Below are 26904 nucleotides of genomic sequence, written 5' to 3'. Positions count from 1 at the left end.
GGATACCAGGGAGTTGTTATTAAGAGTATGCTGCAGAAACACCTTAAAAGTGTAGGCACAGGTAACATTATGAATCACTTGTTGAGGCAGGGCTCCCGATCAAAGTGCCTTGCAATCTACCCCAGATACCCCACACAGACGTGGCAAAAGGCAGAAAACCGGCAATCCTGCAGTCTTCTAATGTAACATTCAAGGATGACTTGATGACGCCATGTCTGTAATGTCAGGATCTCACTTCTCACATCAAGCCCTCACCTGAATACGAGCTGCATGGTGTATTACATCCCTCTCCCTGCGTAATTATTCCAGCTGCCCAACGTGTCATGGCTAGAGATCGGACTGAATTTTAACTTCCTGCTTCAGAGGGATTAAAAATAAGGGGGGAAAATGGCTCATCCTAAGATGACAACCACAGTATTTTTTGGTCATGATCACAAAAAGTTTTCTTTCATCAACCATGCTGGAAAGAACATTAGGATTCAAACATTTGTTCTTCCCGTAAGTGTTGCTCCTCAATACAAATTAATCTGTTTCTCTCTCAAACTCATCTCATGGAGAATGCTCACAGCACTCCCATTACTCCCACTACCTCCTTCAAAAGCATGTATACTGGCACAACTGGTTAAACACAGGTAACTCAGCAGGGTGTCAGGTTCACCAGCACTCCGTGCAGGGGCTGTGATGCACTCAGTGACTTGCACTACAAAGCCAGTTACAGTTATTAAGTGGGAATGGGATAGCTTTTTCCTGGAGTGCTTCACAGGCAGCACTGACTTCCAGCCCCCCTCAGTGCTGAGAGCCAAAAGCATATCCCTGTGTGCTGTATCCCCAGCCTGACACCAGCCAGAACCAGATACTTCACAGGGAAGTTCTGGAGATGATAAGTTTTCAGAAGGATGTCCATGGCAAAAATTCAACTGCCTTTAGGAGAGGTGAGCTTCTACTCCATGGTGTTGAGTTTTCTTTCCCTCCACATCATCCAGGGGGAAAAACTCCCAGTTATAAGAATTCAGTGTTAGCACACTAGACTGGTTCTTGAGCTACAGGAAGGATTATGTTGACTGGTGGAGATGAAGAAGCAACTGCAGTAAGTGTTCACAAACCCAAAATCCAGCTCAACAACTCACCTTCACCTTGCTTAATTTTGCCCATCTATAAAGTCACTTACAGTACTGCACAGAAATGGAAAAGCTCAAGTATTGGTGTTGGCTGCTGACCCTGACAAAGGCATCAAGCACAAGCTGCAACACACAGAACACTCCTTACCCATCTCTTCCTCAAAATTAAACTCCTTTGTTCATCACGACAGAGGGAAAAGGCAGCATGACATTTCCCTCTCCCTCTCCTCCTGGTCTCTCTGGTCCACCTCTTGCATCCAAAGAGCTGGAAGGAGGCTTACTGAAAAGCTGCAGCAACTCAAGTAACCTTTGCCTCTCAATTCCTGCCTGAACAGTTTTGCTTCTTGGCTGTAAACAACTTTTAAGTATTTATTAGTGAGTCATCCTGCTACATAAGAGTATTACTAACACCACCACCACAATTATGATCTGAGTATGACAGGGGACATTCTCCTTCCTTTCCACTGCTTAACAATCGTGTCTGAATCCTTTCAAAATGTAGCAAAATCTACCTTTGATAGCTGACAAATACAAGGAATGCCGCATTCAAAATTGCTTGTTTCAAACCAGGTGTTTACAAATGAATGAAGGTGCAGATAATGGCTATTAAGATAATCAGAAGGAGAGAAGAGACAAGTTGATTATAAAATTGATGACAGCCCTCCTTTCAAAGGAGAAAAGAGACAGATTGATGCTAAGTGATAAACACAAAGGAGGAAAAACTGAAGGCTAGTTTGGTACAAGGACCCCATGGCCATTGTAAGTTTTAGCTGGAAGCTTAAAGGCTTCTTGCAAGTGAGACTGCAGGACTGGTTGGCAGGAAACTAGTTTTAAGAGGAATGTTGATAAAGGAGGATTGGATGCCACAATGGCAAGTGTGCTAAGAGCCTCCTTCAGCCCTGTGTCAGAACCACCCCTCTGGGGATGCCTCCCTGCAGCTCCCTCAAAGCAAAGCAGGAGACATTCAAGCCAGCTGCATGGGAAGACAATGCCAACAGCAACACTAAGCTATACCTTGCACTCTGCCCACCTACAATCTTCCCCTAGTGCTACAAAGATCAATGACAAAACCCCCAAAAACCCCAAGTAAGCAAAATGAAAAAGGAGAACATCTCCAGAACTTTTGATTCTTCAGAAATCAAGCCAATACTTCTGCAGATACTACAAGAAACACTTCTAATTACTATCAATTCATATCCCTTTTCCTAAAAACTGTCTTAATCATTGCTCACCGATGTATTTCTGTACAGCGTCAACTTTCAACCACTGGTAAGGGGAATTTCTAAGTCTGAAATACAAGCTATGGTGTGCCTAAAGTGCAGTCATTTCAAGTGTGACTGGTTCTCTATGAAATTCATCTAAGATGCACGTGTATCCAAAAGGGTTCCAGCCTAATCCAACCAAGTATTAATACACAAACCTTCCCAAGTGCTGTCCTCAAGGCTCTGCTCGGCATGGCTGCTGCCAAGCTTCATCCCCATCTATGGACCTCTCCTTCTGAGCATCAGTAGGTTCACAGTAGAAAAAAAGAGCAATTAATGCTTATACTCAAAAGGCTACTCAAAATTATTCGGAATCTCAATGTGACTGAGCCTCTGGAGGGGGTTAAGAGTCCTCCCTTCCTGCTTAGAAACAGCCCCAGATGAGCAAATAGTCTTGGTGTTTTCCTGTTTTGGGGTCCCTTCACAGACCCACACAGAGAGACAGCACAGTGAAAAGCTCATGCCAGAAGGAGATGCTGAGTTTGTTCACAACACACAGGCCCAGTGGTCAATGTGGAGAGTCACTACAGCCGCCCCAGGAGCATCAGATGCAAAACCACACCAGCAGAGAATTCCATAACGCTTCCAAAGCTGAGCCCTCAGCTCCAAATGCTGCAAACAGGCTGCGAGGGACATGAGCTTTATCACCCATCCCTGTAGCCCTCTGTGACACCTTGTTGGTTCTGTTCCTCCTCCCCACCCAACATCCCAGCCCCAGGGGATGCAAGGGAGCAACAAAACAGTCTCCTTTACCTGAGACCCCACCTCCTTTATCACAACATTCCCTGTGCTCACCTGTGGCATATCATTTCCACTGTTAATCTCACTGTTAGTCACCCAGAGCCAGAGGGACACAGGAGAGACAGCAATACTCACAAGACATTATGCCTGGGTTTTATCTTCCTAACCGCTGACGCAGTGACCTTGTGTAGAAAACACTAGTTCTGATGTGTGATTGTTTCTCCCTCTTTTGATTTCAGACTTGCCCACTTTTTAAACTGTCTGTGGCATCTCAGCAGCATCAAGAGGCTACGGGGCACTCCACGGACACACTCTTTTATTTCAAGAGCAGTAATTTAGGCCTGTCAGTTAAGAGTGGGACCTGCAGAGCCAATTAAAGCTTTGCACAGCAGACATCTGAGAATTCACTTTATCAACAGTGGAATATTATCAACAGCCAGACAGGGAATGCAATAAAGCTGCCTGTTACTTTAAGCCTTCCAAGCTAATTTAATCCTTCATTTAGTACCCGCACGCTGCTGCGAGGGTATTCCGGGGCCATGGGAAAATTCCTGAAGCGTGTAGGATCACTGTAAGCAGCCTTATGGTGCCCTGCTCCCTGACAAGACGCTGGCACGGAGCCAGCCTGCAGGCATGCTGGGTGCTCTACGTGCCCCCAGGGAGCCCGAGGGGAGCAAATGCCAGGGCCATGGTGGCTCTGGCCCTCCCGCAGTTCACAGCCCAGGAGGAGAAGGGGTCCTTCCCAAACTGCTGGGCTTCCTGTGCTGTGCTTTCCAAGAGGAGCAGCACTGAAGTTCTGGGAAACAATGAGAGGCATCTTAAACCTCCTGCCAGAGGCAGGTGTCTCAGGGACAGGAGAGGCTGGCAGACACAGCCTTTATGTGCCTCCACAGCCCATGGCAGGTCTCTGCTGCCATGGCCTGTGAGAGAGAAAAGTTCACGGATGAAAAGTCAACTGCCTGTTATTTATGTGCCTGCTTTTTACAGCCTACAAACCTAGAGAGCCAAATTTGATCCTCAGTTTCCATTTCCTTCAAATTCACAGATCCAGGAGAGAGTGCATGCAGAAGTAAACTAGGGGCTGGTGAGGAAATTCATACATTTATAGACTTATAAAAGCTCAGGAAGTCCAAAAATCAGCCTTGTACTCAATACATGCACACACAAATGCTTAAGTGCATGTCCACACAGATCCCAGAGCATACACTATTGCCTTTCTTCATCCTGTAGTATCAGCTTCCCTTCCTTTAAACCTGTACTTGATCTTTCTGTTTTTTCATCATTCAGTATCCTGGCAGCCTCAGAAGTATGGCACAGGCTACTGGAGGAGAATAGGGGAGATTGGTTTTGCTCACAGTGTAAGTTTAACCTCACAGAAGGAACAAGTCCTAAACTGGCATAATCTGGTACATTCCTTTTTATTAGTGACAACACAAAGGAGGTAACTTTTATCAGCTAAATAAAATTTTTATGTGTATTTGTTCATGCTGCTCTTTAAAGGATGCAGAGTTTGAACCTCTTCTAGCTTGCTGAGCTGAGATCCTGGGGAGGGGACCGCAGTGCTGTTATGCCTTACACGAACTTCTACAGGCATCTCCTGTGCTCACTGAAACCCTCTTGTTTTGCTTGTGTTGCAAGGCCAGAGCAAACACATCACCCCACAAGAGCAGAAATATTTCACCCTGCCCTGCCCAAGTGAAGTTATACCAACAGAGGCTCGGGCCACCCTGCTCACACCACATTTCTTCCTTACACCTCGTATGTAGATTCTCAGTCAAACTCCATTCCCACTTGCTGAAGTCTGTCTTTGGCATTTCAAACTCATGCTGGTGAGAACAGAAACTATGTTCAGTTGTAAATCAAACTGAAATTAATATGCGTACATACAGAAACGCTGACAAAACAAGTATCTGCTTATCTACACGACAGAGGCAGCACACGTTCTCCCTAACACAGTCTTCTGAGGTAGGAGCCTCCTGAATGTTTTCTCTTTCCCAAAAAGGAGAAAAAGCACATTTCTTTGATCTAACCCAATGATTTCTGGTTCTGCAGATGTGGGAACATTATGCTTGTGATTACTGCGCCAAACCATCCTCATACTTTCTGTGGTACGACTCAGTGCGGTGGCAGGACATGACACACCAGAGCAGTGTGCAGCAGCACCGTCTTCTCTCTCAGATGCTCTGCCTTTGTATCAGCACCACCTTACAGACTCACACAGCTTAGGCCCTTTCCACCCAGGGCTGTAGGCAGGTTCTTGCTTAGCCAAAAGCAAGACAGCTGCTTTGACAATGGGTACAGAGACTCTCATCAGATGCAGGAGGCTTTCAAAATAAAACCCAAGGCTTATTAAAAAAGCAGAAACTAACCCAAGAAAAATTAAGTATTCCAGGAGCTAGAGGAATTTTCTCAAGCCCCCTCAATCTGTTGAAGCAGATTTTCCTTGTGAAACTATGCTAACAAGTTAAAAGGTCGTACCTGTTTAAGCAGATGATAGGATGCGGCGTCTGGTTGTTAAACAACGGAAACTCTCTGTTCCTATAAAGAAATAGAAAAACATACACTCTATTTAGTCTTTATGCAGTGAATTTGCATAAATTCAACACTAAAAAGAGTATAAGATGCCCTTACATCTTACATGCACACTTCTGTCCAAGCCTTTTCCTCTCAGCTTTATTTCCCAAGGCTCACTTCAGATCCTCTGTTATGTTCCGCCTGCTTGGGGACCACCAAGGAGCTGCTTAATCCCTAGGCCTGCCCTAAAAAAAGCTGGCAATGGCTCTGAAAACCCATCCATCAGGGAAGGCAAACGGAGCACAGCACAATTTCCAGCCAGACTCCCTCCACTAGGAAATCTGTCAGGGCTGCTGTATGCAGAGTCTCTACTGCAGAATCCCAAGAAAGAACCAGGAAAGTGGTTGCAGAGATGCACAGAAAGTAATGGAAGAAGAGTAAGAACTCCCCCCTCCCAGGCTTCCCAGTATGACACTTCAAAGCAGCTGAAGATACAAAGGCAGGGAACTACTCCAATTTCTTCTTAAAACTGTTTTTCTTGCCTAACTTGTAGCAGAGGGTCTTAAGTTTTCCTCACTTTACCTGGGAAAAATAGCAAAGATGTTACTGCCCCTTTTGTGACCCTCTTTAATCACAGAGAAATGCCTGGGCACTGAATGTAGTTAGCTTGCTGAAACAGCCCCTGTATGCCCTGCTATACATCCTCTCTCCTCATGCTAAGTTTTTGGTCAGAGCACACTGGGGAAAACATTTCAGATGCAAGGAGCAGACAGACACTTTCAGGGAGAAAGGGGCCTCCTTGCCTTGTGTGTCCTTGAGTACCCCCCAGGTATTATGGTGACAGTTATCACCTATATTTAATGCTGCAGCTTCTCAGGTCCGAGACACTTGTAATTTTGATGATTTTAATTGTTCAGAATTGATTCACCATATATGATATCTGACTCAAGCTCACACTTTTGTTTGGGAGTTGGTTGTTTTAAAGCTTCAGCAAGAACAGCCTGAACAAGGAACTAGAGTAGTGAGAAATACATGACTAAACCAAGTTAAAAAGAAGGATAGTATTAATGATAAAACGTAGAATGCAAGTATGCAATTAGAGAGAATCACAATGCATACACACAAAGGGGACTAACATTAGGCTAGAGAGCCGTTCAAACTTTTCCTATTTCCTGGACTCTCATTCTTTGACACTGAATGAGTCTCCTTGCCTGCACCACGTCACTGGCTGTGCTAACTACAGCTTTCCACCACTTTGTCCAGTTAACATCCAGCAAGAACTGAAAGATTTTGCTGCCCTGAGGGGGAAGGTTTCAGATGGTTCTGACACCAAATAAATGAAAAGTGACCGCTCCACCTTACTGCAGAGGCTGTCAGCAGAGTGTACCATTCAATTACAAGCAATAATTAGTTACAGTAAATGAGCTATGTGGAAACGAGGCTCCAGCCAGCATCAATTCTATCCACCCGCAGGATGAAGAGGAATGTTAAAATAAGCTAATTAAATTTTCTCTGGCTCAGCAGAAAGATCGATGTTCTTGACAGCCGAGCGTTCGGCACGCGGTGTCCCAACAACCAACCCTCTGATGTGTCACTGAGGCAGCCACAGCCAGGGGAGGTGAAGCTCTCCTCTTGGGAGGGGCAAATAAAGGAAACACAGGCACCCAATGACATTACCAGAAGGGTGGACACGCCTGCAACGTGTATTCCAGATGGTCAGATGGCATTTTTACCAAAAGTGAACTTTGCTTTGCACTTTGGTTGTCTATTCTGCCACCACTGAGCACGTGTTCTAACAGTCTGAACTGAAACCTCAATCACCTCTCTGCTAAAGGTCAGCTGCAATAAATGTGATTTTAACCAGCAGCAGAATACCAAAAATACCAGACAATCAAAATACAGATGCCAGAAGTGGGCAGCAGTTTTATACTGCCCCAGGAATTTGCTGGAGACAGGCTGTAATCTTGCTGACCGAGAAGAAAATGAGTTGTTTCAAAGGTTCTTCCCCTAGGAAACAGAAGAGACACCTGCCCACGCAGAGGCACCCCCAGCTCCATTCAGGGCAGCTATCCAAAACGCAAAAGTTAACATTTAAGTGCCTGGTCAGAACCAGGCACCACATATATCTATGGGGTTTTCCACTTCCTGTAAGCATCGTCTGCTAATCACCCTGCAGAGTGTGTTAGGAAGGGTTTCTTTTTGTTTGTTCTTCTCCCAAACCCTCTTGCTTGAGACAGAAATCCCTGAAGAACCCGTCCCAGCAAGGAATTCACTGAAACTGGCAGTGTCTTTAGAAGAGCTCTGTGCTCCAGTGAAGGGACATGCTGTTTTGTTGATGCCCTGGAGCCAGGACAGCAGGGGATGGTGCCTTGGCTGCTCTAAGCATCACCTTTCACAAAGGACAGGGCACAAAAATGACGAGTTGTCTTTTCACTCCTAATGGAAACTTGCCATTAACAGACCCTTTAATCTTGGATATGGAAACCCATGTCAGGGCATGCAAGCTTATCAATATGAAGAAAACCCAAAGTGTTATTCACAAATGCAGGCTGGTAGGTGCATTCAGCACACATTTCCTTTCACTGAAGTGCATTGTACGGATTCTGTGGTAAGGAAGACTGAAACGGGTCCGGACAGCCCTAGGCTGGATGCACTGTGACTTGGCACCAAATGGTTAAGGAAACCTGTTTATTTTAGCTCTGCCATTTGCCTGTGGATCAAGCATGTCACCAACTGCATCCTACTTCCTCTGCTGTGTATATTAGAGATGGCATTTGCTTCTGTTTTGGTGAACACTTTGACATCTATCCATAAAAACTGACGGAAAAAACACAATGGACATACACGTACACGGCATGGTGGAGGGCTGAGGGTCTCTCTCATGCACAATGTATTTGTAACTATTCTTTGCTAATGTGCACCTACTCCTGCTTATCCTCTTACCAAACATTCAAAAACAACTGGATTGACAGGTCCATACACTGTATTCAATTTTAAAAATTGTATCTGTCTTTTAAAAGAACTGCTTCCCTCTCTTTTGGGGATGTGTTCAAAGACTCCTGTATGACCTACCCAAACACACACCTGTTCTGCACAGTCACCTGTAATGAAAATCATAAGGACTAAGTGGAACTAAGTTCCACTTGTTCCCCTCAGAGAGGAGCTGTTATCCTGAGGGGTGAGCCCTTCCACCAGAGGCCCTGACTGTGCCTTGCAGAGATCTATCGGCTTCACCGAGCTGCCTGCAGAAACACATAGTTACAATTATAAATTCATCAGTCTGGGAGCTTGGCTTTTGCCACATATACCCCCAGAGCAACGTGCACGCCATCATAAAAGTCTAAATCGCCACAAATTACTTTTAAGCATTTAGTGCTTTGCCCAACAATGCTGCAAATGGATCCAATCCATCAGCACCAAACCTTTCCATACTCTTCCTTTCACGCTTCACTCCTCCTCCCTCCTACTTTCCATGCACCCCATGCCTTCCCCTCGGCAGCAGAGGCTTAAAATAAGATCAACATTTTTCAAAGGCATGCAAAGAAAAATAATCTGGTATCTGGAGGGCAGAATTCGCTACACGTTTATTATTTTTCAGTTTCTGAAGCGCTATGGAATGAAGGTCAAATCTATCTGAACTTCAGTCGGTCTTGACGCAGACAGAGAACGTCTTTAAAGCACTGCAGCTAAAGGAGGCCATCGAGAGGCCAGGTTGTGGCTGCTGTAAATTGCTGACCATCAGCAGCTTACCCTGGCTGCACAAGTGGCCCTGAAATCCAGAAAGGACGGCAGTAGATGTTGCCTCAACATCAAATCAAGAGTCCAGCGCCACAGTGACTGAGAAAAACCTGTACCGAAAGTTTCAGCATCAGTTTGAGTGGGCTTTGGGTAGCATGTCTGCCTCTGAAAGCTGGCTTAGCACTACTATTAGGACCAAGTTGATTTAGAAAAAGTTTTAATGCTGCAAAAAACAAGTCATGCTCATCTTGCCATCACAAATTTATTTATTCTAAAAACTATTAAACTGCTTCTGTGTTAAAATGACTGGATTACTCCCAACACTTCCTAATTCCCATTCCTTGTCTGCTGACTACAAAATCCCCTTTTTGCTAAAAAAACATCAAATTTTTCAGTAGGTCAAAATAAATTTTCAAAACTTAAAAGTTAAGAGAAATCTATTCATGGGGAAAAGCATCTTGGGGTTGCTACTGCCAGTCTGAGCAGCCCACAGTCATGAGGGGAGAGGAGGCAAAGCCTGCCTTCGTTCTAACTGTGAGGAGGAGATGGGGAAGATGAAAAGCCCTCTCAGCATCCAAGAATCTTGGGTAACTGGAGCCTGACATATGCAGCAGACAGGAGACACTGTTCAATCACTTATGGAAATCAAGGTTAGCAGTGTCAGCACACTTGGCTTGAGAGGAAACAGTTTCCTCATCCTCTTGGCACAGAAGCAGCACATTAGTGGCTGCCAGTAAGGAAGGATTAAAGAAAGGAAACAGAAGGGCAAGGAAAGCAAAGGATAAAATGAGTATGTCAATATTTTCACAGCTTGCATACAGGAGCCCAGCTAGGACCCCAAGGGGGTTTTGTTTCAGGACCCTCAGAGACAATTGCTACATTTGATGAAAATATACGGTGTCTGGGTTTTACAAGTGGCGTCTCTAATAGTTTACCTGATTTTATAACTAGCAGGGAAAGAAACTGTTGTGATGACAATTCCTGCTAAAGGCATTTGAGGCATTTTGTCATGTTTACTGGCATAGACCTGTCATTAACACTCCGCTTCTCCTAACTCAACTTAGTTCCTTTGTAGTTGCTCACTGAGGATAGGTCTGGGGGCTGTTTTCCTGGTCTTGTCAAGATGAATTTTAACGCATACTGCTTGTAAGGTGTACCACCTGCTATTTTATATCTATAATTTATTGTATAATCAGTCGCTATAAATTCTTACGATAGCTTAAGAGACTTGCAAAATGAATTGCTGGTCCCGTTCATCAGCAGAGCAGTCACTGAGTTCCTCCTGCCATCCCCTTCAGCCGCAGCTCTGGCTGGCTCCCTCCACAGAAGCATCCGACCTCCAGGGGAAAGGCCATCATAAGACTCTCACTCCTAATGGAGATGCTGGCATAGCAACATAACACAGCTTTTACATTTGCTTTAGGAGGCCTCATCTATTTCAGACACCCATTAAACAGCTGTATGGACACAAGCTATATCTTTACATGCTGGAGAGGAAATGCTGACTAGAGATTCCTTTCTGGACAGGGACTGTCTGATACAGACATTCAGTGAAACAGAAAACAGCAACCCTGCAAGTTGGTATCCAAAAGAAAATACTTATTTAAGATCCGGGACTGAGAAATCATCCACCTATCAGGGACACACGATCCTCCCCTCAATATCACACACCAGAAGACACGTTTCCACACTTTGGTCCAGCACCACACACAAGAGCTCTCATAGAAAGCTGGAGACTTTTCCATTCAGGACATTGCTCTACATTCCCTCTACGTGCCTCTCAGGGTCAAGGTATTGATAAACACTAATAAGTTTCAGGAAGTTATTGTGATTTCTTTTTTAGTTTTTGTTAATTTTTTTTAAGTGAGCAGCAAAAAGACAATAAAAACCCTACTTCTAAATAAAGGTACCGTACTACATACATCTTATTAAACACTGCATTTAATCGGTCTTTGGTCTCACAGCACTTTCCAAAACAAGCCCCAGCCTTAAGTAAGCTCATGGATGCAAATCTAAGAGTGTGCATTGAAATCAGACTGTTCCCAGGCAGAGCTCTTGCAGTGGATAAAGCCAGGATGTGCCAAGCTTGTAGAGGGCTTTCTGTCTCAGTCATGAGTGACAGACACCATCCACAGAGAAAATCAGCCACTGCCTTTCATCTCCTTACAAAAGCCTTGACAGCCAAGCTGTTGCAAATCAACAAGTACAGGAGCCTTTCCCTCAGTCATCACAGTAATTCAGAGGGAGGAAAAGGGGAGGGAGAAGAGAAGGAAAGCAGAGGGCCTGAGGGGCTGGGACAAAGTGTCAGGACAAAGCGTCACAACGAGACTGACAGCTGGCCAGAGCCACTTCAGCTTTGCTAAGCATGGATTTAGGGAAGCTGAGCATCTGGACGAGCCTGGCATGAGCACATAGCACAGACTGGCCTCAGGTCTGTGCTGCCTACACTGCCACTCCAGGGACTCACTTCAGCCCAGCAGCAGCGAGGGCATTTTCTCAGCTGCTGCTGTTGAGCCCTGTCCTGCCAGAGTAGTAGGACATTTGCTCCAGAGGGAAAACAACGGCAGGCTGCTCCATGCTGAGCTCATGGCTGCTCCATGCTGAGCTCATGGCTGCTCCATGCTGAGCTCATGGCTGCTCCATGCTGAGCTCATGGCTGCTCCAGCTTCTAGGTTCTCTTGTCCAAAGCTAAAGGTGGGTTTCCTTTCCCTACAGCATCCAGGACTGTAACACAGGTACAGCCCATGCATGGGGTGGAGGAGAAGAGGCAAGGCAGGTCCAACAACCACCTTCCCAAGGCCAGCACATTTCATCATTACTGAGGGAGCAGGAGGGGGCTTCTGCCACTAAGCAAAAAGGTGGGGTTAGAAAGCAGGAGATGCTGCACTGGCTTAGCTCCATCCTCTTGCTTGAGGAGCCTTTTCTGATGCATCAGTTCTGCTCATCCTGAAGATTTGCCTATGATACACCAGGCAGACAGAAAATTTCCTCAGTACCACAAATACCCAGGAGTCAACCTGGTATATCAGAGGAGAGGAGTGATAAAAACGCAAAGTAAGACACAATAAAAATATATCGCTTTTTTGGGGCTCAGGATGGGTTTACTTTTCCTGTCAATGTATATTATACAATTTAAGGGTGTCAATAAAACTTCACAAGATGATTCTGATGAAAAAGTAATTAAATCCCCTTTAACAGGCTTGTAGACTGTGGGTAACAGAGCAGGTTACTGCCTAGGACAGGGACAAAACCAAGGCCTCTCCGCTGCTGCCTCTAATGGTCAGGTTAAACACATATTCCCAGCATTGCCCTGGTGTAACCATGGTGTGCAACTCTATAATCCTGCAGTAACCAAGTGCAGCCTTTTCCTGGTGTGCCTGTTAAAACAAACTACCCGATGCACCAGTTCAGGGCGCAGGGCTGCTCTGGGGAAGCCGCGTTAGCCTCTGGCGAGTCCACAGCTGGCTGGGTATTTTTGAAGTGCTCTGAAGTTAACTTTGAGGAGTGGAGCTGTGCAAGCTGTGTGGTATCCATGGAAACCGAGCTAAAGCTGCGGTTTTACACTGGTATGGATGCATTTGAGATAACAAGGCCCAGAGCACTTGATTAAATAGGAAGGGGACACAGAAGACGTGTGCCAGAGCGCATCCTCAAAAGCACCGCTCCAATGTTGTGGCATATGCGCCACCAGAGACATCCAAGATAAATACAAATGGCATCAAACACTGCTTAAAGACCTCCACCTGGGAGCAAACATGTCAGGAGATGCAGTTCAGGTTAGCCAGCACTCCCAGGCTTTTAAAAGAAATTTTAGCACCATACTTTGGATTTCTGCTTCTTCCTTCTGCCCAGTTTAGAGCATCCCAGCCAAGCAGTGGTGTGGCAGTGCTGACCACATCCCATGGAATGGGATGTCATGGAAGTTTTCCTGGCACTCTTTTGGTATGAACCACATCACTTCGCTCAGGATCATCCTGACCCATTTCACACACACATTCCAGTATGCACTTCCTCTGCACAACAAAACTGCAGAGTAAAAGCTCTCAGAGGATTTAAACCTTTTATCTCTTAAATCACCTCTAAACTGCTTATCTCCATTAGCAATCTGGAATGCACAAGTTACCTGTCACAGGGTGAAGGGGAATTAAGCAAAGCAAAGTCTTTCGGTAGCTGACAATGGGAAGCTTTTTGCTTGCTTTGTTGGGGATTTTCCAGACATCATCTGCCTGCAGGTCTGCCCCTCTGGAGTCACTAGAAATGCCCACCAGCACATCCCAGCTAAATCCAACATACAACATCACTTGATTTTCTGCTCGACCAAAGTCAACGCCCAGAAAAGCTGGCTTGCCTTTCCAGGCTGGGGACTGCTCAGGTAACTACACCTCTTGGTTAAATTCCTCTTAGCATGCATCCTGCTTTGTGGAAAAACTAATAACCTGCTGATGACTTATGTAAATGAGCAATGCTCCACGCCAGAGAGAATATGATACCAGAATCAGCCAGGAAGAGACGTTTCCACTGTGAAACAGGACTCGCCAGCAGTCACATAAGCAGACCCAGAACACAAGATGGTCAGCACCAGCACACCCACAATCAGCCTTGCCCCCTTCAGTGTTTTCCCTTCATTCCACTGTCCACATGTCTTCTCCCTCATCCTTGCTAAACGCTTAAGAGAGCAAACTCAAGCAACATTTGCCTACCATCAGGCATTTGATAAGAAACACCAATTTCATTAAAAGATGAGTGATGCTTATGGGACATGAGTCCCACAGGTGCCACGGTCGTGTGACCTAGAGGTGTGACAGTAAGAAAATTGTCCAAATAGACTGAAGTATGATAGCTCTCTAGTTCCTAAGAGCCTCAATCCCTGGATCCCCCCTCCCCCCCCCCCAAAAAAACCCAACAACCCACCACCAAAAACCCAAGCTCTTACTTTTGTATCTAATAAAGCAGCAAGGAAAATATTGGCAAAACCTCTTCTCCTGCTGCCCTAGTTACATGAAATCCCCTGTCTGTTTGCAGCACAGTACAGGTGGGTTCTGCTGATAAGAATTCAGGCAAAGCTATCTTGCTATACGCAGGTAACAAATCTGTAAATAAAGCGTTGGGACTGAGCAAAGCGATGCCATAAAACAGAATTTCAAACTGGGGTAGAGGCTCCAAAACAGGCTGTGGGTGCTTCCTGAGAGGCTGTCAAAGCCAGGTTCAAATCTTCTCTCCATAATGGATGTGCAAAAATTTGTAGTCACAAAGTTCAGACCATTATACTCTGTAAGTCTGTCACCCTCCATTTATACAATCTGTAAAGAGTCTGGATCTGAATTCACAGCAGAAACGTCTCCCTCCTCCATTCCCCCAGGGTCCCGTGAGCACCCTGTGCCTGGCTCACTTACCCTGCACAGGTTCTGGAGGATGAATTCCTGCCCAGTCTCCTTCATCAACCAAGACCTTAGCCAGGCTCAGTGCTCACCAGCACTGCCATCTCCAGAGCACACAGGACCGGTCGCACCGCTCAGAGCAGCCACCGTGGCCTCCCAGCTGTGCTCGGGGTTCACGGGCACTGCAAGTGCACCCTGCCATCAACCCATTCTGCCTGCTCCTCTAGTAAGAAATACTACTTGATTTCAGGGCTCTTTCCACACAGGATGCAGGCAGCAGGGCTGGAACAAAACTGTGTGGCCATAAATAAAGCTAACGGCACAAGTCTTGCTGCTACCCACCTGACCATTAAGTTTTTATCTCCTCTCATTTTTTATTAATTTCATGATTCTTTTGCTTCTGAAAAACCACAGACTGGCCTTGTCCACATGCTGGGTACATGGTCAGCTATTGGAGAGGTCCCTCACACTATGGGAACCCTCTCAGCTCCAGCAGCACAGAATCCCAGGTCGATTCAGTGCCCCACAGTGTGAGCTGATGAGCCTTGTTTTGCCTTGCTCAAACACGCAGGTTTTTGGCTGGGCTGAGGGGCCAGGCAGGGCAGTCACGCTGCTCTTGACACCCGAGGTAGTGTTATCTTATTGGGCTGCACTGAACCAGGTGGGAATTCCCTGGGAAGATCAGAGCTCCTTGGTACGGTGCTGCACTGACCACCGATGTCCAGAGCTGGCAGAGATCGCCTTGCCAGGTCCCACAAAGTTACTGAAATGTTTTCTCAATCCCAGATCAGGATATTAAAAAAAAACCAAACCTTGTTGCATGTTTCAGACTAGATAAAATTAAATGTTTCAACTGTGTTTTACTTGGGGTTTTTTGTGTTCTTTTTTTTGAGTTTTCCTTCAGAAATCTGAGCTATTCCAAACTGAATGAATTTTTTCTTCCATTTTCAAGATGTCTGAAAAAGGTATTTTAAAATCAGGAAAAGAGGGAGGAATTTTTCAGGAGTAAGAAGTTTTTGAAATCAATCCTTTCCCAGAAAAACAGTTTTCATCTTATGAATAGATTCTTTTCTGTTTAAAAAAAAAGTGTTTGAGTAGAAAACGCCATTAAGACCAACTTCCTACTTCAGCATCAACTCCAAACCTAACTCTGGGAAACAAGACCTTTGTTACTGTTCCCAGAGATAAAACAGAATAAACTGACCCTGGTTTCATTTGGGAGACGAGTTTGCTGTGAGGACTCTCCCTCGTAATGTATATATTCCAACCACTTGTTTATTTGAAAATTATGTAGTTCCTGTGAAACCAAATGTTCTGTATTTAATAGCTTAAGCAATAAGTCATAAAAGCCAAATTCAGCAGACTTTATGTTATTAAGAAATAGGGATCCAGATGGTTAGTTGAGGTCAAGCTGAGGCCAGTGTGCCCATAAAGAATACACACTTGTGTGTCCTTATTAAAGTTTAGGGTTTTAGTAAAAACAAGAGTGTTTTCCTTTTAGAGCACTCATTTCAGATAACTTTGTTTACTTTTAATAAAATACCCTACATCTTTCACAAAGTTTAAAATAACTAGAAGCTGCCAGGAGTGGGAGATCACTATACTGTGGGTTCAGGAGGAACTGTTGCTTTTTTGGTTGTTTTTTTTTTTTCTTTTTTTTTTCCACATACTTAAAAAATAATGCAAACTTATAACCACTTCTGTTATGAGCCAGAAGCTGTGCTGAGGTTCCTGCAGCAGCTTGAGGGTCTAAAAATCCTACAGAAATGAGTCCTGCCTCCTCTTTTACAGCCATCTGCTCCATTCAGCTGAGCCTGTGACAGCAGCTGCCCAAAGCTGCAGAGGATGCGTCAACTTTGAGTGCTTCACAAAGCTCAGGTGGCCGATTTTGGGTGCTGAAGTCTGTGCTTCCCAGACACTGTGGGTAACACACACCAGACGAGGCAGGGATTACCACTGCCCGTCACTGCCTGTCCTCTCGCCACCAACCTCACAGGGCACTTGGCTTTTAGGCCAGGAATCTGCAAATCCAAAGGCAACTTCTGGCACATTAGGGAGGTTTTGAGCAACAGGCAACACCCAGTTAATTTGAAAGGCCCTGGTTCCAGCAGTAAGACTGAGACGGGCTAGTGAGAACTGATCTGTTGAGGTTTCACCACTTCCAGGGTGAAGCCCTGCACCTCCACAGCCATCCCAAGGCAGGCAGGTGTCTGTGCCACAGGAATTCAGCAAGGCCAGCCTCACATCCTGTTTGATACCAACAGTTCCCAACACCGGACTCATTAAGAGCTGATAGCATTGTGACATGAGACTACTGCAAGATGAAGCAGTGAAACATAAACCAGAGGAAGTTCAAAGGGTCCTGGTGTGCTCTCAAATCCCTATAGTAATACCCCCTTTTCTCCTCTGAAAATCCTGGTTTCAGAGACTGGACAAAGTGATACAAAATAAGACAAACTCACCATGGACATTAATAGCCAGCGCTGCAGGAGGGGCAGATTATACCGCTGGCCAAAATGCTCGCAGTTCCTCCTCTCAATTTTCTATTACCCTTTCTCTGATAATTCCCTTTATTTATGAGCAGTTCAAAAGTGTGTTCCATTATTACACTTTAATTGGCTTATGATTAAGCAAGCAGGCAGTGCTAAGGAGATGAGAAACCACGGCATAACACCGTAGAAAGCATTAAGATGCCTTATTTCCTCTCTCAAAATGAACTGCATGGTGCATCTGAAAACACTTAGCAAGTGGCAAGACAACCAGAAAAGCTGGGCAAATACAGATTTCTACCTTCTTGAACTAAATCCCTGTAAAGAAAATTATTCTCTCTCGGCACCACATGCTTCTGATTGTATCAAAATGCATTAAAATAACAATGCTTTACCCTAAGCTGATCAATCTCAGGAAACGATTTACAGGCTGAAAGCTGTACTTCCCTTGCTGGAAAATACAGAAGTACCAGGCTGCACTGGTTAGTCACAGTGCCATGTCTTCTCCAAAAAAAGACAACACTCATGGCAACACTTTTATGAATACAGAATGAGTCAAAAATAGTGTCTTGACTTTAGAATTACAGACTTTACAGATCATAGCAAAGCCATTAACACCAAACACCTGTTGGAAAAATTTTTAAACAAATACCTGATTCCCTAAGTTATGTTGCAAAGTTGCCTCTTTTTTAGAACTAGAGTGTAAAACTTGGGAAGCTTTCAAAGCAGAAGCTCATTACTCAGAAGCAGATAAACTCTTAAGACACTAGTGCTTTGCTAAGGAAATACCTTAATTAAAGAAAGTGACTGAAAACTAAAGGTTACTGACCCATTGGAGCACGAGGGCTGCAGCCTTCTGTAACGAAGGATTTGGGGCACTTTAGCACAACAAGACCTCGTGCCAAATGAGTCACAAATTCTATGGGAACTCCTAAAGAAATCTCCGTTATACAAAGACCAGCACTTCTGCCCACCTGGGAGATACTTTTCTTTACATTCTCAATCCACCTTCAATTCACACATTTGAAAATGGACTCCAAGATCCAGAGACATTACGCAGCAAGGGACAGCTGTTTAAAGACACTCACACACAGCAATAAAAAACACAATAAAGAGAACCTCAATTTCTGCCCTGATGCATTTGCTAACAAAATTTATACTTTCTGTCTCTAGACTATTACAATTTAAAAGCCCCCCCTATAGCTCAAAAATTACTTCCATCAACATAAAGACATACCAGTTCTCCTTAAAACAAGATGATGAGCTATACTGCTTAGGGATATAACAAGATACCAGAGGTAAAGGTCTTACTTTCAACTCCAGAATCTTGTTGTGCCCATTAACTCACATGCAGGAGGAAGTGACAACACTTGCAGTCCCCCTCAGTCCCAAATTCAGGGATTGCTCCTGGGTGAATGAATGCCTGCCAGGCAATGAGCTCTGCTGAGGGCAAACTTCTGCACTAGCCAAGCCTAAGCAAGGTGAGTGATACATCAACACCTCCTCAGCCAAGAGGAACACCAAACTTCCATGGCTGTTGTGCAATTAGGAAGCCCTACATATGCACCCAGAGCTGAAAGAGGGGGCTCTACCTATACACGTGAAAGGTACCACCAGACTTCTACAACAAATTAGCCAGACACCTCTCAGTGTTGCCAGATACCATAGCCATGGGTTGCCTTTGTTGGGAGCACAGAAGCACCACTGGAATCAGTTCACACAGCCTTGTGCCCTGAGCTCAGGCAGAGCCCCGTGTCCCTTATGGACTCAGCCCTGCAACGCATCTTATGGAGCCAAACCAGCTCAAGCATTTCTACTTGTCTTTTTCTATCTCAGGACCAGGGATTAAGGGGCCTGAACTCTGAGAAAAATATTTTCCTTTCAACCGCGGAGTCTGAAAGACCTCAGTTTTTCAGCAGACTCTCTTTAAGTTCTGTACCCACAGTTCTGTCAGCTCTAAACTATTGCAGTGAGTCTAGAGGAGGGACACCAAGCTGATTAGAGGGATTGAGCACCACTCCTGTGAGGGAAGGCTGAGAGAATTGGGATTGTTCAGACTGGAAAAGAGAAGGCTTCATGACGGCTAATTGAGGCCTTCCAGCACCTGAGCAGCGCCTACAAGAGAGATGAAAAGGGACTATTTACAAGGGGACAGTGTGACAGGACAAGGGGGAATGGCTTCACACTGACAGAGAGTAGGTTTAGATTGGATATCAGGAAAAAATTCTTTACTGTGAGGGTGGGGTAAGGCACTGGAACAGGTGGTTCAGAGAAGCTGTGAATGCCCCTTCCCTAGAAGTGTTCAAGACTGCTCTAATGGAACTAGATAGATGATAGCTTAAGGTCCCTTCCAACCCAAATGATTCTGTGATTCCATGTTATTAGTTAACAAAGGAAGCACCAACTTATAGGATCTGATTGTACTCATTTCTAGTTTATACCCAAGTGTCAAGTACATCCTTAACACCTGCAGGCTGTGGCTGACAGTGGGACTCCTTAAAGCAGGCAGTGTCCTTTGAGAAAAGGCATTGGTCCTCAAGGAGTTTACAACCCAACACAGACAAACAGAAGGGAGAAAACACCAGGTATTATGATGCACCTGTATTTATGTCTCAGAGTCTCTCCATAATAAACAAACAACTTGTCCTTCAGCATCAGAGCAGAATATGTTCATATATATAGGTTATACAACATGAAAGTTATCTATCTTTGGTCTTCCATAACATGCCTCCTATTCCCCAGCTGTTCTGCTATCGCCTGCTCCCTGCCTCTGATTTTTGAGGATTATATGTGAAACCATTTTCAAAAATAGTTAAGAACTGTGTTGTATTGTGTTATTGTCCCCTTTTTTTTTTAAGATTATGAATTGAGGCCAAGTAAGATAAAATACTTTGCCTGAAAACATGCACAGGCTCTATACAGCACATCAGAGAAGCACAGGCAAGATTTTTGGAGTTTCAATCCAAGCTTTAAGATAGAATCACTACTCCTGCTTAGCTAAGGGCTGCAGCCTTTGTATGCAGTAAACAGATCATATGGGACATAGACCTGAAGTTTTATCTTAAGCTTCTTTAAAAGCACTGCTTATTATTCAAAGGAAAACGTGTGACCTTTTGTGACATCTCCCTGGAAGGAGCTTTCATGTCTGCTCTGAGATGATTAGGAGACATGGTATTTTAGATGCAAACTAAGAAATTCCAGTGCTTCGCTGTTTCTTATTCTCAGGCATTAGGAAACAGATTTCTCTGGGTTTTGCAGGAATTGGGGAAATACATGAAAACAGAAAAGGAGCAATGGAGTAGCAGGGAGCTTTGTCTGCCCCTCCCTGTTCCTCTTGCTGGTAGAAGTCCAACTCTTCTCCTTTCAGGTGCTGAAGGGCACTCTCCAGCTCCATATTTATCAGAAAAAGTTGCCTGGAGACTGAAAGAGGCAACAGCCAAACTGGAGGTGTGGAAGGAACAAAAACTTTGTTCAGATATCTATTACAAATGGACAGCCACTCCTTATTCCACTTATCCTTCTGGGCACACACTAGGCCATTTTGGTGGAACACCTGTTTCTCCACCAAAAAGAAGGCACACCTACCTCCTCATCAGACTGGTCATGGAACGGTATGTTTTCTTTCTCCTGCTGGATGAGGACTCAAGTGGATAAGAAAGCACAATATGGCCTCAAAGAAGAAACCAGTTTAGGTAGACCTCAAATTTGACCATCAGTGTAGTACTTGTTTATGGTAGCAGAACTGTCAGTACTCTTGGAAACTATAAGGCAACTGAACTGAGCCCCCTTGAGGTAAATCAGACAGTATGGGCCTTTATTAAGGTTTCACTCCTTCAAACCTCTTGTATCCACATGTTTAGTGCCCATTTTCTCATAGCATCTTATTACTGAGCTGGCCCATTGCCCAGAAAACACATGCCTTGTGAAGTAGCTCACCCCAAATTGCTACAAATGAATTAAAACAGTTTTCAAAATGAACTGCCTCTGGGCTAAACACATTTTTGTGAAACTGTGTTTTGCTCTCCTTATTGACTGTCACCGTCTCTTAACGCCCTTGCAATGCCGTGGTCACGGGGATGTTAATCCAAAATTACTTTAGGGAATCTACAGACTTCTCTCCTATGGCCAGAGAGCCCGAGGCAAGTGAGTGCTGCAGGCTGTGCCCCTTTCCAGCTTAACGATGGGGATAGTGAGAGACAGGAATTAAGGCTGAGACAGAGAAGTTCAAAGGTCTCCTATCAGCAAGTAGGTGCAGTCTGACTTACAAAGGCAGAACTACTAGAACAAGGTGCTCTTCAATCAGGGGGAGAAAAGGTACGTGAGAGGAGAAGCTGCCACCAAAATAACACTACCAACAATGTCTCTCTGAATTCCCTAGGGACATATGGTGTCCCAGTCACAGGCTCCATCAGAAGTAAATACCGACACAGTTCACACTAAACATGTGTGACAGTGGAGTCATAAAGTCTGGGAAACAGAAGACAGAATGAATCCCCTGTACCCAGTATATGCGCTCAGTGTCACCAAATAAATAATCAATTTTCTTTAATTAGGTTGTATCCTCCTGCTGTCACACAACCTCTACTTGAAACTGCACCGTGAGGTGAAAACAACTCCTTACGTGTCAGTAATTACTGGACAAAACACTCTTGCTGTGTTCCAGTATCTCAGTGGCTCACTCTGCAAAGTTAGCCAGGGAACTTCCAATTCAGATGGAGACAGGAGACCACATACTTTAGCCATAATCTCACCAGTAACAGCTTGAAAAGGTGAAGAGGATTTAACCAACTAGCCCAAAACCTTGAGGAAAGTGTGTGTGGGGGGAAGAAATGCTGAAATAAAGACTGAGCACACACTTGGTATGAAAGTAACTGTTTAAAGCACAAAAATACTACTACAAAACGATTTCCTCTACTTTTGTGTGCACTAGTAATAAATTTGCTTCAGATATTTTCAGTTGTTAACAACCAATGAAGAAACAGCCTCACTAACTTTACTCCATATGGCTGGTTTAATGCTAAGAGATTAGTGGGTGGTTAAATGCCTGGAGGGGCTGGAAGAGGGGACCTATTCTTTTGGAAAAACTGCATATTGTGAATTACTTGTTCCAAGCTTGTTACTCCTACGAAAAAAAAAGGTAACTGGTTAAAAGAAACAAAAAACCCCACTCTAATCTTGCCACTTATAGAAAAAAAACTAATAATTTCTAACATGTTCTGAAATCCAGAAGCATGTACAAGGAAGATAAAAGCCATGCCCAAAGTCTGCACCATCTCCACACTGCTAATGAACCCTATTCTTTATACCACACACACATCCTTGGTGGAGAACATATGTAGGGATTTCTACCACTGGGTTTTCCATAGATGGAAAAAGTAAATAACATGGGGAAAGGAACTACACTGTGGGATACAATGTCCTAATTTTGACAGCATATGCTTTAATGTGCTGTTTGCAACCAGTCAATAAAACCACACAAATCTGCCTGAATAGAGAAAGCATTTCAATGTAAATTTAATTTTGAAGGTTGAGCCCACATAGCCATGTGTGTTGCTATTAAACCTCTAGTAAGTAACTGTTTATTTTGAACAGCTTTTTTTTGTATTTCCCCCCTCCCCCAGGCTGCCATTCTCACCATTAAACATTCAGCTAAGTCCACTGCAATTACTGTTTAAGTGCTCATTATGAAGTAGATACATAAATTAAAATACCTTCATTTGCATAAGCACAGCACACACCTAAACACCCTCACAGTCACACCCCAACTACACCTTCTCCAGAAACGAATGGGATGTCATTATACCAATTTATTCCTCCGAAGATGAACAACCAAGTAACAGATGCACCCAGCAAAATGGTGAGAGTTTTCCACAGTACTGTCCATGGCAGTCATGAGCATTTTAGAGGAAATAGCAATATGGCAACTTAAGCAAGTCAAACCTCTCCCGCCTCAATGGAAGTGAATAAGTAGAAGGTGAATTTTAGCAGTTAATATTAAACAATAAATTGTCCCATCCTGCCAACATTATTAATGTCACTTTTCAGCATAATGCCAGCCCCTGGCAAAAGACTCTGCAGTGACAATTCCAATTAACTTTCCTCATCTTTATCTTACAGGTCACCTGTTAAAAAACGCATGTTTACTCTGTCTTCTCCCCGACCAAGACTGACTGCAGTGGAGGTGATGTTCTAAGCCAAGTAGGTCATGCCATCTCAGCTCCAGTTTGTACAAGTCACTCTGCATGTTGTTTGAGCTGTCATCTGACGTGCCTTCCCCCCCAGGTCCCAGGCTGAGCTGCCTTACACCCTGCAGACAGGCTGCCTCTCCTTCCCTCAGCAGTGGAAGGGAACACAAAGAGCCACTGTCCTCACCCGCAAACCTCAGCAGAAAAATCCCCCACTAGCAAGAGCAGCCCTTCTCATGTCAGTATCTAAATCAGCCCAGTGCACTCTTCACTGATCAAAGCAGCTCCTAAGGGGCCCAATCCAAAGCCCACTGAAGCTGATGGAAGTTTTCACTTGGGTTTCAGCAGCCTTTGAACCTTGTTCTCTTGACAGCATCGTGTGTCACAAGAAACGCAAGGGCAAGAGGAGGAGAATCTGTTCCAATATAATCCTGTGTTTCACTGCCTTTAAGGAAAGGGTGGTCAGAAGGGTCAGCCTGCCACACCAGGAGTGTCCAGGACCCAAGAGGTGCTTTCAGGAGTCCATCATAAGCCGATTTTACAGCTGTGGTGCATGGTGCAATGACAGCTACCAGCTGAAGAGACTCAGTGGCAATGTGGATGTGTTCCCAGAGGAAACGTCTGTTTCCCTCTTGGATGCAGTCATGCACAGAGGTAGCTGTAGCTGAGTATTTGCTGCTGTGGACATCACTTCCAGTTCATATCCCTTCCCCAGGGAGTGTGTTCTCTCCCAGAAGAGAACTCATGTCAAAGCTGAGACCACGTAGACCACGTATCCCAGTGGTGTGACACCAAACAGGTGTCACTAATGTCAAAATCTCTACAGACCTAAGAGCCAGACAGGCTGAAGAGGGACATGATCCCAGAATGAAGGAAACTTCAGCGTTTCTTGGACATATAACAAAGGAAGTGCACATTTCTTTATTAACCACAGCTCCTTAGTACATGTACGGGTCAAATGGTAGAGGTTTTGCTTGCAGACAATCCTACAAGGAACGGTCTGCACACAAATACACACACAAATCCACTGCATGCCACAGCAAGATTAGATGATTCGAGAAAGAGGACAATCAGCAGCAAGATGAAGTTAAGTACTGAAGTGATGAGATCAGTTGTTAAGATCTCAGCTCTCTGAAGAAGCGCAGAAAAAAGTAACAGGGAGTTCATTGCCTTGAGTCCAGGAGCACTTATCTTTTCCTGGCCTTCAGTATCAACAGCAGAGTATTTATTACACCAGGAAACAACTAAGCCCAGGTCCTCTGATAACTCTGTCTTGGCATAATCAAATGGGACGTGGGTGCCCACAGGAGTTTTATACAACATAAGCTGTACAACGAAGCTTTGACCCTAACAGCAAGTTTTGCATATGATGATTTTTAAGCAGTTAAAATATTAACTTCTGGTGTTTTAAATATCACAATAAAAGCATTTTCCATTTTTACCTATAGAAGCAATTGTTGGGCTACTGCCCTGCCATGCTACAGACTGCAGGGTTTTGTTTGCTGCAGAAACCCAAGCGCTGTCACTGAGCTCTTTGCACTGACCCACAGCACATTCTCAGCAATCTCTTCAACCTATGAATCCCCTGGGAGGATTGCAATCCTCTGCAAGACCTAGATCCCCTCCTGGCAAGTGACTGATCTAGTCACTCTAGTTTCAAGCAAATACAGGATATGTGCAGGCATATATTTTAGGTAGCTACCACAGAGCCTCCAAATTTGGGGGTTTTCCACACATTTTCTAGGTAAGGAAAAGTAGACAGGTGTGAGAGGAGGAATTAAATTACTCATCCCAAGTTACACAGTAATCAGTGAAAGATCCAGGAGAAAACTGCTTTCATGCAAGCAATTCTGTGTAACAGCATCTAGAGAACTCTTAAGTTAAGCACTGTAGAGCTGCCCATCACATAAGATACTTTAAATTTATGGAACTCTTCTTGACTCTCCAGCTCCCTCCTCTCCCCCTTCCCAGAAACTTCAGTACTAGGTAAGCAGAACGAAATCACTGAGACTTGCAAGGATCACCAGTTGCATGACTGGAGCCTGAAAAGACAAAAAACAAACCTGAAACACTGAAGTGGGAAAATCCTAAAGGCAACACGACCTGAACAGTAGTCAGGAGTACGAACCTTCCTCTGACATCTTTCTTTTTGGTTGAGTAGGTGTTTTTTTAAATCACTTGCTCCTGCTTAAGTTTTGCAGATAGATACTTCCCCTCCAAACAGCCACCGTTCTGCCTGTGACCTGTAGTTGTGACCATCGTGCACCCAAAATGAAATGCTCTCCTTCACACTGTTCAGCTTGCTGATATTCCTGACTGCCACCACCACTGACTCACCAGCCCAGGTTCAGCATCATAACAACATCTTTAGGATACATTAACAATGAATTTATGCAGTGCTTATTGGGGCACTTTGCTATAGAGTGAGCTAAGGCTCCGTTCAATCTTTAATTCACAGCCGTGCAGTGACAAGCAACAGGCAGTGTTAAGCACCAGAGGGTAATTCAGTTGTCTCTGCACAACCAGAGGGTACCTGCAGCTCTCAGGAGCACAGCACTAGGATGACACCTCCAACAGCAACAGGGGAACCCTGAACTCGCCTGGCCTTAACCGCTGTCTGAGGACAACAAACACTTCCAGAAATCTTCCAGAATATTCCCACTTTCTTGCACATGTTAAAACTCTGATAACAATTCGTCGAAGGGAAGATTATCACTTGGCACTTCAATGGTTGCAGACTTTTAAAAAGTCTTGTTGATGTTGAAAACACCTGGATAGAACAGATCAACGGAACGTGAACTGCAGACTGACTCCCACTCACATGCAGTGCTGCTGATCTCCTGCAGCTGCTCTAACTGGACTTGGACTCGGTCCAGAGATGCGAAGACCTGCAGTCTGCTCAACACTGCCGTGCAGAACAGTGAAACCAACCACTGGTGTATGAATCAGTACCATCTCCTGACAGCAGGTAAGCAGACTGACTGGGATACGAACTGGCACAACAAACAGTACCTACAGAGTGTTACACATCTGCCATTACATTGTTATTACTGTTAGCCCACAAGAAAACTCCTTCAAACCTCTCAATTCCTGCTAGCAGACTTAAGAGTTCCCTGAAGCATCTTCCATGCACAACACTTGTTCTCCTTGAAACCCTGCTTTTTTTCCTCCCTCCTAATATAAACAATAATAACATGTATTTTGGCTTTCAATGCTTAATGCTGTGGCTATTGTTCATACAGCTACTGTCTTCACTTTGAAGCAGAGTGCCCTATTACGGCGCCGCGATTAATCAGGGTGATAAGTGCTGCAGTGAGGCCCCTGCTATCAATCATGTTTCTTGTGCAGAAAGGCACTCATGTCAACAAGGGTGGGGGTGGGGGAAGGCTCATTTACCACGATTGTAGTAAGATTATTTTCTCTTAAGAAAAGTGGCAGTTCCTTTATCCAACAATGAATGCAGGCTGACCAGCAGTTTA

General features: G+C 44.6%; 1 protein-coding gene across 1 annotated transcript in view; it reads right to left on the bottom strand.

Annotated features, from left to right (window-relative positions):
* The window catches only part of MAP2 (microtubule associated protein 2), a 213858-nt gene that overhangs the window by 94347 nt on the left and 92607 nt on the right, over nucleotides 1–26904 (bottom strand). Inside the window, 1 exon segment of the mRNA XM_050339292.1 lies at nucleotides 5600–5659. The gene's annotated coding sequence lies outside the window, so the exon portion shown is untranslated.

The sequence above is a fragment of the Myiozetetes cayanensis genome, unplaced genomic scaffold, assembly GCF_022539395.1.
Source record: "Myiozetetes cayanensis isolate MyiCay16 unplaced genomic scaffold, myiCay2020 scf9, whole genome shotgun sequence".
In the NCBI taxonomy this organism is placed as follows: domain Eukaryota; kingdom Metazoa; phylum Chordata; class Aves; order Passeriformes; family Tyrannidae; genus Myiozetetes; species Myiozetetes cayanensis.
This window is presented reverse-complemented; position numbering and strand designations above follow the sequence as displayed.